We start from the raw sequence: 18,752 nt of genomic DNA, 5'->3' as shown, positions 1-18,752 counted from the left end.
GAAGAGCGAACCCCAGCCCTCGGCACCGCCCTCCAGCCCTCCTATTGGCTCTGAGGGCGAGCGTCTTCCACGTCTACATTCTGATTGGTGCTCATTTTCTCTTGGCCTTCTCCCACAGGCGGGAGGAAGCCCGGGATTTGAGGCACGGATCCGGAAGTGCTCCAACCCCCCCTTGCACTGGCGCGTTACCCGGAACCGTATCTGCGACGCCTTCAGGCGCACGGGTAGGGAAGGAGGGCACTCTCTAAACTTCTTTAACGCTAGTTAGCTGGGTTTTAGCAGGGGCGCGTTAGCGTTCGGTCCACCTGAGTGGACTGCGTCTCCACCCTTCCCAACTCCGGGCGGCTGCGGTGGTGGGTGGCGTCGGAAGGGAAGGCTCTTGGAGCTCAGCTGGAGCCATCTCCAGCGATCCGCCTTTTCAGAAGGTCCACCTGGGGTCTGACCCACACAGGTTCTGTTTAAAAACACAGACGCGCATTAAGCCCTTTCCGTGGCTCACAAGGCTGTTTGACCCACTGCTGTGTCTCTTGTCCCTCCCGACGTTCCTCTGCACCCGTGCTCCAGCCACACCGACTTCTTGCTAGAACAGCACTCGCGGTTTTCCTCCAGAATGCTCCCGTCTACTCCCTTTCCATATCTTACTCTTTAAAGAACAGTTTTTTCTTTTCTTTTCTTTTTTTTGGTATATGTGCCCGTTTTCGGAATCGCTGAGGATGAGACGTGGAAAAGAAAATGCGTAGGGGTCCCCACGACTCAGTATTTCTAGTCACTGTCCTGCAACATAGCTAAACAATTTGTCCTCCCCCGTCTGAGCGTTCTGTATCCCACTTCACACAAATAGGCAGGTGCTGGTTGACAAATTTATATTATTTCTTAAATCCAGGATTCAGTGAGAGGGAGAGGATAATACTTAATCCTTTTTCTCCAAACACTTTTCCCCTTAGGCTCGGGGCCTTTGCACGACCTCTAAGTCACTTTGGATTTGTTGTGGGGGAAGAAAAAGGAATAAACAAGATGGCACAAAGTAGGTTGTAAAGATTTGAATGACCCTCACGCCTAGATCTCCACTATCAACACTATTTTAGTGCCACACATGCTTTTCTTTCCTCATGAGCAAATATCCCTTGTTCTAGTTTGGTCATCTTACACCTGTATGACTTTTTCCTTGACATAAAATTTCCCCAGTCAATCTGCCGTAGAAACAAGAGCACAGTCATTTTTCTTACTTACTGCTTTGATCATTCAACATGCTCCTTATTTCCACCCCCAGTTATTTTCTTGTTATCCTTTATGATAAAGTTTGATCTTTGAAAACCTTTAATCGATAACAACCTGAAGGATCTAACTCCTGTCATATTTCAAGTGGTATCTTTTGTTCAACTCAGTTCTTGTTTTTTGGTGGATCACTTCATGCTCCAAATTTGCCTAGCTCTGATTTAATAATCTTCATGATTCTGTGCAATCCATTGAACCCAGGTCAAGAAACCTGAACCAAGGCCATCTAAAATAAGAGTATATGGGAAAAAAAATCCTATTCTTGAAAACCAAATTGCATCCTTAAAAACATTAAGGAAACTTCCAGACACATAAAAAAAAGTTGTATATAAGGAAGCCCCATGAACTCAGTGCCTAGTTCCAATAATTATTAACTCATGATCAATCTTGTTGCTTCTATATCACTATCCACATACCTCCTCTTGTATTATTTTGAAGCAAATATCAGGCATCTGAAATCTATAAATATTACAGTATGATTTCTTTAAAAAAGGACTTTTTAAAAGCATAACACAATACTATTATCACACCTAAAATATCTAAGGTATTTCCTTAATATCATCAAATAGCCAGTGTTTAATTTTCTACCTTACCCCCCTTTTTTTTCTTTACTTTGCTTGTTTGAACCAAGATCCAATCAAGTACACATGTTGTGATTGGTTGATCAGTCTTTTAAGTTTCTTTCATAAGTTCCTCCTCCACTTTCTTCTTGTGCAGTTTGTTGAAGGAACCATGTTGTTGGTCCTGTGGAGTTTCCCATAATCTGGATTTTGCTGATTAATGCAGTTTAATATGGTTTCCTTACCTTTTGGTTATAGCACAGCTCTCTTTCAGATGCTTTCCCTGCTTAGGTTTAACTGTTTATTAACCCAGCAGCATCTTTATCTTTGCGTTGAAATATTACTTTCATCTGGTTATATTGTCATGCTTAAATTAATCCCCCCTTTATGATATGTTTGCTTACCTCACCCCTTTGTTGACATTTTCAAACTCCTTCAACTGTAGCCCTCTCTTATCTGACTCATTATCTCCTGTCTCTGACATTTGCAATTCGTTCTTCTTTTAGTCTTGGAAATAGAACAACACCAGCCTAAGGAAAAGCAAAATGAAAACAGCTCTTTGGATGCTGCTGCCCCCTACCCCCCACTTGTCCTCGCTCTATTCTCATTGCTGTTTTTCCACCCTCATCGGTATATTCAGACTGTACTCGCAGATGTTGCTAATGATCTTCCTAAGGGTCATCTCCAGTATTTTTGCTCGGTTCCCATCCTCTTTTATTTTTTTGAGAGTGTTTGATAATTTATTCAGTAAATATTTATTGAACACTGTTGACCTTAAAAGTAAAACTGTCAGTTATTTTGCCAGCAAAAACGTGTTTATTTGGGAATAGCAGGGGATTGCAACTCGGGACATGCAAGGTATCCAAAATGATGGGCAAGTACAGAGAACAAAGGAGAGGAATGTTCTTTTTATAAAGAAAAGGAGGAAGTTGGGAGGGGCAGGGGCTATTTTAAGCAAAAAGTTTATTGGAATAAACTGGGAATTTGAAGTATTGTGGATTTTCATTGGCTGAGTTGTGATAGTCTCTCATTGGCTAGGCTGTTGCCAGGCTTGTAGGAAAAGCCTCCTTCCTCTTTCTGGGGTAGTCAAGTATAGGCTTCTTGTTGGGAATGCAAGGCACATCTCTTCTTGTTGGGGATCTACAGTTGACAGTGAGTAGTGGTAGGACACGAGGCCTTCGCTTTCTGGCCCTTCAGCTCCATTTTAAATGAGGTATCCTTTATTTGGTTTCACAATACCTGTGTTAGATACTGTGCAATGTCTTAGTGATTTGATGATATATAAAAAGACACGATCCCCCTCCTTTATGAAGCTTCCAGTTGGATTGAAGAAAATGACATCAAACAATCACAAATTATTGTAAAATTACAACTGTGTTCAGTGCTAAGGAGAGGCAAATGGTCTAATAAAAACATTTAATAATGGGGAAATTTAACATAGTGCCACTGAACAAAGAGCTAAAGGATGAGTAGGGGAAATGTTGTGGAGGGGAGAGATGGGGGTGAAAGGACATTTCTAGGCAGGGGGAAGAGCAAAGGCCTATTGGGGGTGGAAGCTTGGAAGATTCAAGAAATTGAAAAAAGACCAGCAAAGAGACAGGGTAGAGATGAGACTGGAGAGGTAGGCAAGGGCCAGATTATGTAGGTCACGTAGGTCAAGACAAAGACTTCAATCTCTGTCCTAAGAACTATGGAAACTCACTAAAGTGCATATTGGGATGTGTTATGTGACATACTCAGGTGTGCATTTGAAATTTTATCTTGGCTGCATTGAGGAGAATGCATTTGAGGGGGGCAAGATTATGTGAAGTCCAAATTGGAGGCAGTTGCAGTATTCTAGGCAGTAGATGGTTGTGGCTAGGATGGTAATAGCCAGAGATAGCAAAGAGAGGACAGATAGAGAGATTTAATGGATAAAACCCTAAATGATGTGACCATGAATTGGCTGGGGTTGATGTACAAAAGAGGTCATGGATTATTTGTAAGTTTCTAGGTTTTGCAACTGGAATCCATTTTCTGAGATAGGGAATACTGGAAGAAGACCATATTTTGAGAGACAGAGTTAGATTTTGGGCATGGTGAATTTGAGATGCCCTTGAGATATCCAGGTGGAGGTAAAATTAGGCAGTTAGAAATCCGAGTGTAGAGGTTAGATGCAAGGTATGGCCTTGTGATATTTGCATGTGGGTGGATAGTTATTTAAGTAGTGGGTGAATATGAGATCTCCAGGACAGAATATAGAGTGAAAAGAGAAGGCACACTACTCTCTTCTTGGAACTCATCCCAGTGAACTCTCTGAGACTACCCTGTCCTGGTTCTCCTCTCACCTCTCCTCTTCTGACTGTCAACTGTTGCTGGTTTCCAAAGTATGGTCCTTTTTTTTTTTTTCTTTAAAAATTTTATTTATTTGACAGAGAGAGACACAGCGAGAGAGGGAACACAAGCAGGGGGAGTGGGAGAGGGAGAAGCAGGCTTCCCGCAGAGCAGGGAGCCCGATGCAGGGCTCGATCCCAGGACCCTGGGATCATGCCCTGAGCCGAAGGCAGACGCTTAACGACTGAGCCACCCAGACGTCCCCCAAAGTATGGTCCTTTCCCCCCCCGCTTCAAGAGCTTAATAGTTTTTGTTGTTTTTAAGATTTATTTATTTGAGAGAGAGAGACAGAGTGGGGGGAGGGGCAGAAGGAGAAGGAGAGAATCTCAAGCAGACTCCCCAGGGAGTGCAGAGCCCAACATGGGGCTCAAGCTCACAACCATGAGATCATGACCTGAGCTGAAATCAAGAGTTGGACGCTTAACTGGCTGAGCCACCCAGGTGCCCCGAGAGCTTAATAGTTTTACTGCTTCCACTACTCATTTTATGTGAGATAATTTCAAAATCTTTATTTCCAACTCTTACCTCTTTCCTGGTTTCTAAAATGTATCTTAGCTGTGTACTAAGATTTCTACATGAGTATCTTTGTCTTCCCAAATACAACATATCTAAAATACTATTCATCGTTTCCCTCTGGATTCACCCTTATGATATCCATATTCCTTTCAGTGGTATCATCATTTCCCCAGGCTTTCAACACGTAAGAAATTATCATTTTTTACGCTTTCTCATCCCCATATATCTTACAGTTATTAAGTTCTGCCATTTATTTCCTTTTAAAGCTTCATCTCTCTCACTTCCATTTCCTTTTTACTACTAATCACTAGTTCAGCCCTAATTATTTCATTTTTAGATTCCTTCAATAACACATTTAATGATATGGAAGGTTATGGCATAATAGTTAAGAGTGTAGGCTCTGAGGTCATATTATCTGGGCTCAAATTCTGACTCTTCCACTGCCTAGTTTTGTGACTTGGTCAAGTTATATAGCCTCTCTTTGATTCAGTTTTCTCACTTTTAAAATGGAGATGATAATCTGACTTCCTTCATATGGTGGTTGTGAAAATTAAATGGGAAAATGCATGTTAGCATAGTGTCTACCAAATAATAACCGGCTGCATTATAGATGGTATATAGTACAGTCGACCCTTGAACAACACAGATTTACACTGTGCAGGCCGACTATAATGTAGGGGTTTTTTAAAATCTAAATATAGTACTGTAAATATGTTTTCCTTATGATTTTCTTAATATCTTCTTTTCTTTAGCTTACCTTATTGTAAGACTACAATATATAATACGTATGACATTCAAAACATGTGCTAGTCAATGGTTTATGTTATCAGTAAGGCTTCTGGTCAACAGTAGGCTATTACTATTTAAGGTTTTGGGGAATCAAAAGTTACGTGCAGATTTTCGATTGTGTGGGAAGTTGGTGCCCCTAACCCCTTTGTTGTTGCAGGGTCAATTGCATGTGGTTTGAAAATATGTTCTTCTGCTCTGTAGCTTGTCTTTCACCCCCTTAATAGGGTCTTTCACCGAGCAAACGTTTTACATTTTGATTAAGTCCATTTTATCAACTTCCCCTTTTATGGATCATACATTTAGTGTCGAGTCTAAAAAATCTTTTCCTAGCCCTAGAGCCCAAATATTTTTTTAAAGTTTTGTAGTTTTACCTTTTATATTTAAATCTCTGATCCATTCTGAGTTAATTTTTGTATAAAGTGTAAGACTTAGGTTGAATTTCATTTTTCCTATGAATGTTCAATTATTCCAGTATCATTCGTTGAAAAGGTTTCCTTCATTGAATTGCTTTGGCCCTTTTGTCACAAATCAGTTGGGCATAATGATGTTAGTCTCTTTCTGGCGTCTCTGTTCTGTTTTATTGATCTATGTGTCTGTCCCTCCACCAGTATCTTACAGTTTTCATTCCTGTAACTATGTGATAAGTCTTGAAATCAGGTTCCTCCTGCCTTATTATTTTTTTAAATTGTTCTAGCTGGCTTTTCTACTTTGTTTGCCTTTTTATATAAATCTTATAATAATCTAGTCTATAACTACAAGAAATCTTTCTGAGATTTTGATAGGAAATGTGCTAAATCTGTATATCAATTTGGGAAGAATTTACATTTTGTAAATTCTTTACTATTTTGTAAAATCTTTACTATTTTGAATCTTTGAATCTATGAATATGGTATGTTTTCAGTTTATTTAGATCTTCTTTGATTTCTTTCATCAGTATTTTGTTTTCAGCAAATAATTCTTGAATGTGTTCTGTTAGATTTACAACTTAGTATTTCATTTTTTTAATTTAATGATACATGGTATTATGTTTTAAGTTTTGATATTCACATATTCATTGTTAGTGTACAGAAATACAACAGACTTTTATGTATTTATCCTGTATTTGCAGCCTTGCTAAATTTACTTATTAGTTCTTATTTATTTATTTAGGTAGATTTTTGGGGAATTTCTACATGGACAATCATATTATCTGCCAATAGGGACAGTTTTATTTCTTATTTTCCAATCTGTAGTCCATTTACTTCCTTTTGTTGGGAATTGCACTGTGTAGAACTTCCAGAATTCTATTGATAAGAGTAGTGAAAGAGAATATCCTTGCCTTGTTCCCAATCTTAAGGTGAGAGCATTCAGTTTTTCACCATTAAGCATAATATTATGTGTAGAGTTTGTTTTTTTTTTTTTTTTGTGGATACTCTTTTTTTTTTTTAAGATTTTATTTATTTATTTATTTATTTATTTATTTATTTATTTATTTATTTATATGCCAGAGAGAGAGAGTGCGAGCGCATGCACAAGCAGGGGGAGTGGGAGAGGGAGAGGGAGAAGCAAGCTGCCCACTGCGTAGGGAGCCCGACGCGGGGCTGGATCCCAGGATTCTCGGATCATGACCTGAGCCGAAGGCAGACGCTTAACAGACACCTGGACTACTCTTTAGTAAGGTGAAGAAGGTCCCCTCTAGTTTTATTTTTCTGGGAGTTTATTTTTTTTAATCATGAATGGGTTTTGAATTTTATTAAATGCTTTTTCTGAATTGATTGGTATTATCATATGATTATTTTCTTCTTTAACCTGTTAATATGGTAGATTACATTGATTGGTTTTTGAATGTTGAACCAGTCTTGCTTCCCAGAATAAACCCCACTTGGTCATGGTGCATAATTCTTTTTATATATTACTGGATTCTATTTGCTAATATCTGTTAGAGTTTTTTGTACTTCTGTGCATGTGAGATAGTGGTCAATAATTTCTTTTTATTTTATTACATTTTTCAGGGAAGTATAGTTAGCACACAATGTAACATTAGTTTCAGGTGTACAACATATGATTTGACAAGTCTGTAATGGTTTTCTTTTCTATACTATTTTAGTCTTTTTTTTTTTTTTTAAGATTTTATTTATTTATTTGATACACAGAGAGAGACAACGAGAGCAGGAACATAAGCAGGGGAAGTGGGAGAGGGAGAAGCAGGCTTCCCTCGGAGCAGGGAGCCCGATGTGGGACTCGATCCCAGGATCCTGGGACCATGACCTGAGCCGAAGGCAGACGCCCAACGACTGAACCACCTAGGCGCCCTTGTCTGGTTTTAATATCAGTGTAATACTGACCTCATAGAATAATATGCGAAGGACTCCCTCTTTAATTTTTTGGAACAGTTTCTGAAAGATTGGTGGTAAGGCTTGTTTAAATGTTTGACAGGATTTACCAGTGAAGTCATCTGCGCTGTGGATTTCCCTTGTGGAAAGTTTTTTGATTACTAATTTAATTTTTTAAATAGTTATAGAACTATTAAAATAATTTCATATTGGGTGAGTTGAAGTAGTCTTTAATTTTTGAGAAATTGGTCCATTTTGTCTAAGTTGTCAAATTTATTTGTATAGAGTAGTTCATAGTATTACCTTATTTATGTCAGCAAGGTCTGCGGTGATATCTCATGCTTCGTTCCTGATACTGGAAATAGCGCCGCCTGGCTGGCTCAGTCAGTAAAGCATGTGACTCTTGATCTGATACTGGAAATGTATTTCTTCTCTACTTTTTCGGTCTTACTAGAGGTTTCTAAATTTTATAGACCTTAATCAGCTCTTTTTTTTTTTTCAGTTGTTTTTCTGTTTCATTTTCATTGACTTCTTCTCTTATTATTTCCTTCCTTCTGCTTAGGGTTTAATTTGCTCTTGTTTTCCTGGGTTCTTCAGATGCGAGCTTAGAGTATTAATATATAACTTTTCCTCTTTTCAGATGTATGCGTTTAGTGTTATAAAAGGATCACTGCATTAGCTCCTTTCTACAGATTCTGACATATTTTAGTTTTCATTCAATTCAATGCATTTAAAAATTTTTCCCTTGAAACTTCCTCTTTGATCCATGGATTATTTACTTATTTATGTGATCTATGGATTATTAAGAGTTGTTTAGTTTTCAAATGTTTGTAGATTTTCTTATCTTTTTGTTATGAGTTTCTGGTTTGATTCCATTGTTGTTGGAGGATGCACTTTGTGTGAGCTCAAGTCTTTTAAATTGTTTAGATTTGTTTGTGGCATACCTTAGTATATGTTCTCTGTGCACCTGAATTCTTATTGGTTCAAGGGTTCTGTAAATGTCAGTTAGGTTCTTTTGGTTGATTGTGGTGTTGCTAAATTTTTGTCTAGTTTTATCAATTTTTGAGAAACAGAAGTTGAAGTCTCCAGCTATAATTGTGGATTTGTCTATTCCTTCAGTTCTGTTAGTTTTTGCTTTACATATTTTGTCACTCTATTGTTTGATGTATGCTTATTTAGAATTGCTCTGCCTTCTTGATGGATTGGCCCTTTTATAGAATGTTCCTCTCTGTCTCTGGTAATTTTCTTTGCCCCAAAGTCTACTTTATCTACTGTTAAGAACTACTGCTGTCTTTTGATTATTTGTATGCTATGTCTTTTTCATCCTTTTACTGTCAATATTATATTTAGAGTGAATTTCTTATAGATAACATAGAGTTGCATCATGTTTGTTAATCCACTCTGCCATTCTGTGTCTTAATTGATGTATTTAGAACATTTACATTTACGATAATTATTGTTATTTTAGGCTTTAAGTCAGCCATTTAACTTATTTTGTTTTTGTTTTCTATTTTTTCTGGTTTTCATTTGTCTTTTAGTTTTTCCTGCCTTCATGTAGATTACATGAACAATTTTTAGAAATCCATTTTGATTTATCTGTTTGCATTCTCTCTTTTTTCTTGAGTCTAATTGAAAGTTTGTCTATTTTGCTTCTTTAAAAAAAAAAAAAACCCAGCTCTTCATTGATCTTTTTTATTGCCTTTTAAGTCTCTATTTCACTTACTTCCACTCTGATCTTTGCTGTTTCCTTCCTTTTATTAATTTTGAGCTTTATTTGTTCTTTTTCTAGTTTCTTGAGGTGTAAAGTTAGGTTGTATATTTAAGATTGTTCTTGTTTCTTTCATTCATCTCTGTAAACTTCCTTCTTAGAACTGCTTTTGCATCCCCTAAGTTTTGGTGTGTTGTATTTCCATTTTCATTTGTTTCAAGGTATTTTTTGATTTCTGTTTTGATTTCTTCTTTGACTCGTTGGCTGTTCAGTAGCATGTTGTTTAATTTCTATATATTTGTAAATTTTCCAGTATTCTTTTTGTAATTGATTTCTAGTTTCATACCATTGTAGTTGGGCAAGATGCTTGATATGATTTCAGTCTCCTTCAATTTATTAAGACTTGTTTTGTGTCCTAACTTATGATCTGTCTTGGAGAATGTTCCATGTGTGCTTAAGAAAGATGTGACTTTTGGATGGAATGTTCTGTATATGTCTCTTAAATTCATCTGGTCTAATGTGTCATTTGAGGCCAATGTATACTTACTGATTTTCTGTCTGGATGATCTATCCTTTGGTGAAAGCAGAGTATTAAAGTCCCCTACTTTATTTATTTTTTATTTTTATTAAAGTCTCCTACTTTATTATTTATTATTGTATTGCTGTCTATTTCTTCCTTTAGGTCTGTAAATGTTTGCTTTATGTATTTAGATGCTCCTATGTTGAGTGCATAAATATTTACAAATGTTATATCCCCTTGTTGGATTGAGCCTTTTACCATTATGTAATGACCTTCTTTGTCTTTTATTACAGTCTGTCTTTTTTTTTAAAGATTTTATTTATCAGAGAGAATGAGAGTGCACCTATAAGCAGGGGGAGTAGCAGGCAGAGGGAGAAGCAGGCTCCCTGCTGAGTAGGGAGCCTGATGAGGGGCTCGATCCCAGGACCCTGGGATCATGACCTGAGCCAAAGGCAGACACTTAACCAACTGAGCCACCCAGGTGTCCCTATAGTCTGTCTTAAAATCTGTTTTGTCTGATATGTTTAGTTACCCAAACTTTCTTTTCTTTTTGTTTGCATGGGATAGCTTTTTCCATCCCTTTATTTTTAGTCTATGTGTGTTCTTATACCTGAAGTGAGTTTTTGTGGGCAGCATATAGGGTTTTTTTTTAATCTATTCAATCAATCTGTGTCTTTTGATTAGAGAATTAAGTCCATTCACATTTAAAGTAATTATTGACAGTTATGTACTGATTTCCATTTTTTAATTGTTTTCTGACTATTTTGTAATCCTTTTGTTCCTTTCTTCCTCTTTTGCTTTCTTCCTTTGTAATTTGATGATTTTCTTTATCTTTATCTTTTGTGTATCTACTATATGTTTTTACTTTGTGGTTACTGTTACTATGAGGCTTACATAAAACAACTTATATTTATAACAGTCTATTTTAAGTTGATAACTTAAGTTTGAATGTATTCTAAAGCTCTACATTTTTACTCTCCACCCCCACATTCTATGTTTTTGATCTCACATTTTATTTCTTTTGATCTTGTGTACCATTAACAAATTGTTGTAGTTACAGTTTTTTTTTATTATTACTTTTGTCTTTTAAACTTCATACTAGCTTTATAAGGGATTGACCCAACACCCTGACAACATTAGATTATTCTGAAATTTACTATATATTTACTTTTACCAGTGAGATTTTCACATGTTTTCCTGTTACTAATTAGTGCCCTTTTGTTTCAGCTTAAAGAAGTCCCTCTAACATTTCTTGCAAGGCTGGTCTAGTGGTGATAAACTCCTTTAGCATTTGCTTGTTTGGAAGACTCTTTATCTCTCCTTCAACTTTAAAAGATAATTTTGCTGGGTAGGGTGTTCTTGGATGGCAGGTTTTTGCTTTCAGCATTTTAAATATATTGTGCCACTTTCTTTTGGCCTGTGTAGTTTCTGCTAATAAATCTGCTGATTGTCTTATGAGGGTTCTGCTTTACATAACAAGTTGTTTTTTCTCACTGCTTTTAAGATTCTCTCCTTGTTTTTAATTTTGACACTTTAATTATGTGTCTTGGTGGGGTCTCTTGGTTCATCTTACTTGGAACACTCTGGGCTTCCTGGATCTGGGTGTCTGTTTCCTTCCTGAGGTTAGGGAAGTTTTCAGCCATAATTTCTTTAAATAAGTTTTCTGCCCCTTTCTCACTCTCTTCTTTGGGGATCCTATAATGTGAATGTTGGCCTGCTTGATGTTTTCCCATAAGTCTCTTAAGCTATCTTCACTTATTTTAATCCGTTTTGTTTGTTTTGATGCTCTCAGCGGGTATGTTCCACTGATACTTTCTAATGCTCCATCTAGTGTGCTCTTGAACCCCCTGGTGTATTTTTCAGTGCATTATTGTATTCTTCAGCTCTATGACTTCTGTTTGGTACTTATAGTTTATGTCTCTTTAACATTCTCACTTTGTTCATTTATTCTTCTGTCAAACCTAGTGAGAATCTTTATGACCATTATTTTGAACTCTTTATCAGGTAAATCACTTATCTCCATTTCCTTAAAATCTTTTTCTGATGTTTTTATCTTTGGTCACTGTCTCTGTGCTGTGCCCTGAGATTGGTAGCTGCCAAGAATTGTCTCTCCATTTGTTACAGTCTCATGGGACCATGAACACAAGTTCCGCTGGCCACCAGGGCCAGGCAACCAGGTGCATTCCCAGAGTCGGGATACCAGTCAAGAGGACTAACTCCCCTCCAGGAGATACTGATGATCTGGAGTAGTACAGCAGAGGGAGAATAGGAAGAAAATGCCTTCCCTCTGAGGTCTCTGGAGAGGACTAGAGTCAGCCCTTAGATGTGTGTTTAATTAGAAGCCTGCTCCTCAGGCCACAGCTATGAACAGAAGCTAATAGGTCTTGTCACAGAAGGACGGGGCACCTCAGTCTGTTGCCTCTTGGCTGTGCGGTGGGGAAGTAGTAGCCAGTTAAGAAATCTTTCTCCATCAGCTACAATCCTGTGGGACCCACGAGTGTAAGTCTCTGGTTACCAGGCAATCTGGAGATGTCCCCTAGGCAGCAGGTACAAATATCAGAGCACCAGAGGAGAGTATAAGTTCCTCTCCAGGAGATACCAGTGGCCTAGAGCAAGGCAGAGGATAAGCACAAAGAGGGTGCCTATAGGCCTCTGTCTTGGAGAGTGTTTCAGTAGGTCCCTAGCTGAATGGTAAATCAGAAGCTTTCCCCTCAGGCAGATGCTTTAAGATAAGCAAATAAGTCTCTCTCACTGAAAGTCTGGATACTTTTCAGTTGGCTGCGTTTGCACTGGGCTCTAGAGTGGGTGAGTCTGCACGAGCCCTTTAAGAAGTGTTTCTCAGTTTGAAATAGCCCTGTGGGTCTCATGGATGCAAGCCTCACTGGCTTTGCAAACTAGATGTTTTGGGGACTGTCTTTCAATGCAAGTCTTTAAAGTTGGGGTACCAGGTGTGTGGTTCAAACCCTTCATTCCTCAAGGAGAAACTTAGGTTTGTGAGTGCCCTCCTAATTATAGGTCGCTGTGTGGGGGGTGAGGAGGGGACCATTTATGACATGTCTCAGCTTCTCCTACCCCTTCATATGTTTTTTTTTTTTTTTTTTCTCATTCACTCAATGTGTAGGAGCTGCTCAGCTAGTTTTGGAGTTTATTTCATAGGTAGTTGTTGGGGTTTTTCCACAGGTAGTTGTAGATTTGGTGTATCTGTGGGAAGAGGTTAAGTGCAGGATCCTACTACATCACCCGCTTGAACTGAAACCTCCATTTGGATTTATCTGTAATGTTTTTGAGTGACTCTCTTTGTATAGCTCCTTTGGCAGTTGCTCTAGGTATTACATATGCATAACTTATCACTGTCTTTAGTGTTGTCATTTTACCAGTCGGAATGACATATAGGATCCCTACTTCCTTTTATGCCCCTTTATAATATAATCCCTCATTTATAATGTAATTGTCTTAAATATTTCCTTTTCATACATTAGACAATATCATAGTTTTTGCTTTCTCTGTCAAATGGAATTTTGAAAATTCAAACGGGAAGGAAAGTGTGTTATATTTATCCGTATATTCTCTTACTATGTTTTTTCTTTCTTCTTGACTTTCCAGGAACAGCATTTCCTACGAACTTCCTTTAGCCATTCTTTTAGGGTAAGTCTCCTGGCAACACGTTCTCTTCATCTGAGAATGTCTTGTTTCTCCCTTTCATTCCTGAAGTGTATTTTTGCTGAATATAGAATTGTTCTTTTCTTTCAGTACTTGGAAAATGTACTTCTTTCCAGCTACCATAGTTTCCGATGAGAAATCTCACATTTGAATTGTTTTGCCCTGTAGATAAGATGTCATTTCTTTCTCACTGCTTTCAAGATTTTTTTTTCTTTATCTTTAGTTTTCAAAAGGTCGGCTCTGGTGTCTTGGTGTGGATTTCTTTTCACTCTGGCTTGTGGGAACATGCACGGTGCGTTTGTGTGGTGCTTTCCCTTGCTTTGTGTAGCTTCCTCACACGTGCCAGTCAGTAGTTAGTTGAATACTTGAGCGGGATCCTCTCTGGATCTCAGAGTTCTCTGTGTTCTCTCTCCCCCAGTTCCCTCCTCTGTGAGCTCTAGCCTCCTTGGTCTTCCCAGACTGTCAGTTTCGTCTCTTCAACTCAGGCACACTTCTCTAGCCTGTGAACTCTACAGGTATAAGCAGGGGCCATCATAGAGCTCACCTCATTTATTTTCCATGCCTCAGGAATCACTGACCTACACTGCCTCATATCTAATGCCTTGAGAACCATATATTGTAACGTATTCATTTTTTAACTTGCTTTAAGCAGGAGGGTAAATCTAGCCCCTGTTAAACCATCTTGACCAAAATCGGAAGAACTGTGTACATACAATTTAAAAGGACTAAAAGTCAGCAGGTGGGTCAGATAACATCCAGTTCGTGCTGGGCAGCTCAGGTCTCATGGTAACTTGGTGTTCCATGGTCAAGTGTTTAGTTTCTACTGAGGCCTAGTAGCAGGCAAGAGCTGTTCTCAAAAGAAGGACAGTTATCTGCAGAGAACGGCCAGGCCTTGCTCCAAAGTTCTATAAGGCCTGTGCTGCAGTTGACCTGTAGGTGCCTGCCAGGGTCTCCAAACAGCGTCCCTGTCTGCCACTGCCTCTTTATGTTCCACTGGATGTGCTGATCGGATGGCCCCGGGGCAGAGCAGCTTGCCGAGCAGCCTGGAACTGTTGCAGAGCCCTTCTTTTGTTCAGGGCCCCACTCGAAACTAGCAGCTTTTCAGGTCACTCAGCAAATGGGCAAGATTAGTACACCCAAATGGGGAATATGTTGCCTCCAAAATCCAAGACACCCACAAGCCCCTGTACCTAGTTTTGTGTTACAGCAGGGGCCTGATAAACAATGAACTTATCCTTCACCCTAGAAGGGATATCTCAACGTGTCTTATGTCACTGAAGCCCTAGAAATTTCAGTGAGGTAGAAGGCTCCTGAATTTTTATTGGGCTTACTCCTTCTGACATGCAAATGTTTTACCAATATGTCTGGAGTACTTGCTGCTTCTTGCTCTCTAGGTCCAATTAGCATTATGTCATAACTATAATAGGGCCAGTGTAATATCTTCTGGAAGGGAAAGGCAATGAAGATCCCCTATGAACTAAATTGACATAGGGCTGGAGAGTTGTTTTACCCATGAGGTAGGACAGTAAAGATGTATTTCTGGCCTTGCCAGTTGAAATCAAACTGCTCCTGGTGGGCGTATGGACAGGTATGGAGAAAAAAAAATTTGTGGGATCAATAGCTGCACCCCAGGTGCCAGGGCATGTGTTAATTTGCTCAGGCAATCACACTGCATCTGGTACAGCAGCTGCAGTTGGAGTCACCACCTGACTAAACTTGTAATAAACCACTGCCATCATCCCAGTCCATCTGTCATCTGCACAGGCCAGTTAGGAGTGTTGAACGGGGATGTGGTGGGAATCAGTGCTTCTGCATCCTTCACATCCTTGATGTTGGCACTAATCTCTGTAATCCCTCCGAGAATTACTTTTTGTTTACTGTTTTCCTAGGTAAAGGCATTTTTAATGGCTTCTATTTGACCTTTCCTGCCATAATAGCTCTCACTCCATAGTCAGGGAACCAATGAAGGGATTCTGCCAGCTAAGTATGTCTAGTCACAAGTATGCATTTTGAAATTGGAAAAGTAAACACAGGAAGGTTCAGGGACCCACTGGACCCACTGTGAGATGGACCTGAGCTGACACTCCATTGATCACCTGGCCTTCCTAAGTGCCTACTCCGACTGGTGGGCCACAGTGATGTTTTGGGTCTCTTGGAATTTGTGTCAATTCAGAGCCAGTTTCTAGTAGTTCCTGAAAGATTTGAATATTTCCTTTTTTAAAAAATATTTTATTCATTTATTTGACAGAGAGATACAGCGAGAGAGGGAACACAAGCAGGGGGAGTGGGAGAGGGAGAAGCAGGCTTCCCACGGAGCAGGGAGCCCGATGCGGAGTTTGATCCCAGGACCTTGGGATCATGACCTGAGCCGAAGGCAGATGCTTAACCGACTGAGCCACCCAGGCGCCCCTGAATATTTCCTTTTTCCCAGTGCACAGTTCCCCTGGTAAACGGCCATAGGTCCCTTTGGGCAAGGCTGGGAGGAATATTAAGCAAAATAAGTCAGAGAAAGACACGTACCATATGATTTCACTCGTATGTGGAACTTAAGAAACAAAACAAACGTGCAAGGAAAAGAAGAGTAACAAACCAAGAAACAGACTCTTAACTAGAAAACCAATTGATGGTTACCAGAGGGGAGCTGGGTGGGGGGATGGGTAAAATAAGTGATATGGGGGATTATAGAGTACACTTATGATGAAAAAATGCAATGCAATGCAGTGCAAAATAAAATATAAAAAATTAAAAAAGAAAGCTAAGCTTAAGCCTAGGATGTCAGTTCTAAGCCTTATATATTCTCAGATTAACAGTGAGAAATTATCAGAGCTCTTCAGAAATCTAAATTTCCATAATGATATTTTACTGTGAAAACCATTAGCCATCACTTTCCTCCGTGCTGTGTGCACTGCCCTCTCTCCTCTGCGTAGGTAACACGCATTTCTCAAACTTCAGTAACTACACAGAGCATTTTTCTTTCTCTCAGATACGTGGTCAGAAATGGAACAGGTTGATATCTGCTACTCTTCGTAAGACCAGATACTCATCCCAGGGCTGTTAAGTGGTTGCCATCAGCTGCTTTGGAACATAGGCAGTGTCGAATCCAGGTCTCAGAGGCTTCCTCCCACTCTTGGCTGCCCCTCGGCCCCAGGGCTGACCACCTCAGTGGCTGGATCCGGGAACGATTCGAACATCTCTTCCCTGGGCTTGGCGTCTGTGCTTCTTGTAAACACTCCTTTAGAGTGCTTCACTTGCAAGTTGATGTGAGAGCAAAGGGGACTTGTATTATCTTCACTTCTATGCCAGTTAAATGCAGTAGTTGATGTTCCATGTTAGCTTCAGCTCCTTTGGAACTCTTATTCAACTCGATCTTAGCCACTTCCTGGAATTCTTTGGCTGTATAGTTGACTCTTGAACAACACGGGTTTGAACTGCACTTATATGCAGACTTTTTTCAATAAGTATACCCATAGTACTATAAATGTGTTTTGTCTTCCTTATGTTTTTCTTAATATTTCTTTTCTGTACCTTTATTGTAAGAATACAGTATATAATGCATATAATATACAAAATGTATTACTCAGCTATTTATGTTATCTGTAAGGCTTTCAGTCAACAGTAGGCTATTAGTAGTTAAGTTTTGGGGTAGTCAAAGTTATATGCATATTTCTGACTGCTCAGGGGTCGGTGCCACTAACCTCCTTGAACCTCTTGTTCAAGGGTCAGCTGTACTAATCATAATCATAAGCATCTAATGAACATATTCATATAGTAGATGCTATTCTAAACCATTTACATGAATCATCAAATTTCATTGTCACAAAATCCCTGAGGTTAGTGTAATTATTTTTTAATTAACTTAATTACTAGTATGAATTTATACTATAATTAGTGTAATTCTTTTTCTTTTTTTAAGATTTGTTTTATTTATTTGAGAGAGAGAGAGCACAAGCAGGGTGGGAGGGCAGAGGAAGAGGGAGAAGAAGCTGGCTCCCTGCTCAGTGGATCCTATCTTTTTCAAGCAACAGAGTCTCTGGTGATCGATTGCTAATCCATGGCTGCAAAAAAGACCTGGATGAAATCCTGAAACTGCTATGTTTTGAACCACATTTTAAGACTGGATATTCTTAATATTCTCTTTGAAAGAAGGGAGACAGCAAGATGGATCATTATTCTCACCTCATAAATCAGAAAGGTAGAAGTGGGAGCTGCTCTTGCAGTTATATAAACATTTGTAACTCAGTGGTTATCAGACCATCCAAACTTTCTTATGCAACCAAAAGCTTCCAGAGCAGCTGCCTTATATGTATAGAACTTGGCTGTCCAGAGAGTAACAGTTTTGATTCTTAAATGGTCTCTCTGTGCCCTAGGGCAGAACATGTTGTTTGTAATAACAGGAACAATTTGTGGTCCAGAAGTCCTCCCCTTTGGCAGCCAGGTAAGCAGAGAAGAAACTATCGTTAATATCATCCTTGCTGCACCCAGGTTTCAGTGGGAAGAGGCATATTATTAATTAGAGAGAAAAGCCCCTGTCAAGAAAGAAAGGCCAGGCAGTCCAGGCAGGGATACAAAACAGAGGTTGCTGTAGTGTCACTCGGTGAGTCCCCAGAAGGTGAGCAGCATGCAACGTACCCTTAGAGGTGCTAGAAGCTCAGCATTTAGGAATTGTGCCCCTCTGTGATCAGTCTTTCTCTGACTTGGATGCTCTCATGCAGTCACTCATTGTGGGAAGAGTTGAAGAGCTGAATTTTGTCTCTCCCCAAATAGGGAGATTTGAAAGACCCAGGGTCAGGCCTTTGGGAAAGCAAATGGGGAGTGGTGGAATTGACTCAGCATTCAAAATCCCGAAGCTGTGTCTGACTCTGGGCTTGTTCTGGGAATAGAGTCCTTTCTAACCATCCTAAACTAGCCTCTTTATGCCTTCTAGAAGAAACTACTGGTGCCTAGGAGTTTGGCATCTAGAAAGGCATTTGGAAATTCCCAGAAAATCACAAAGGGAAGGGAGATCTGGAGATGGGGGAAGAGATACAAGGAGAACATCC

At 39.3% G+C, this 18,752-nt stretch overlaps 1 long non-coding RNA gene across 1 annotated transcript in view; it reads left to right on the top strand.

Annotated features, from left to right (window-relative positions):
- The first annotated feature begins 160 nt into the window (after window positions 1–160).
- Window positions 161–18,752, top strand: part of LOC116645853 — a 52,631-nt gene continuing 34,039 nt past the window's right edge. Inside the window, exons 1-2 of the long non-coding RNA XR_004302034.1 lie at window positions 161–224; window positions 13,657–13,698. This is a non-coding gene — a long non-coding RNA (uncharacterized LOC116645853). The remainder of the gene's footprint in view (window positions 225–13,656; window positions 13,699–18,752) is intronic.

Source organism: Phoca vitulina, unplaced genomic scaffold (assembly GCF_004348235.1).
Source record: "Phoca vitulina isolate PV1807 unplaced genomic scaffold, GSC_HSeal_1.0 scaffold34, whole genome shotgun sequence".
NCBI classification, from domain to species: Eukaryota; Metazoa; Chordata; class Mammalia; order Carnivora; family Phocidae; genus Phoca; species Phoca vitulina.
Note: the sequence above shows the minus strand (reverse complement) of the source record. Positions and strands in the feature narration are given on the sequence as shown.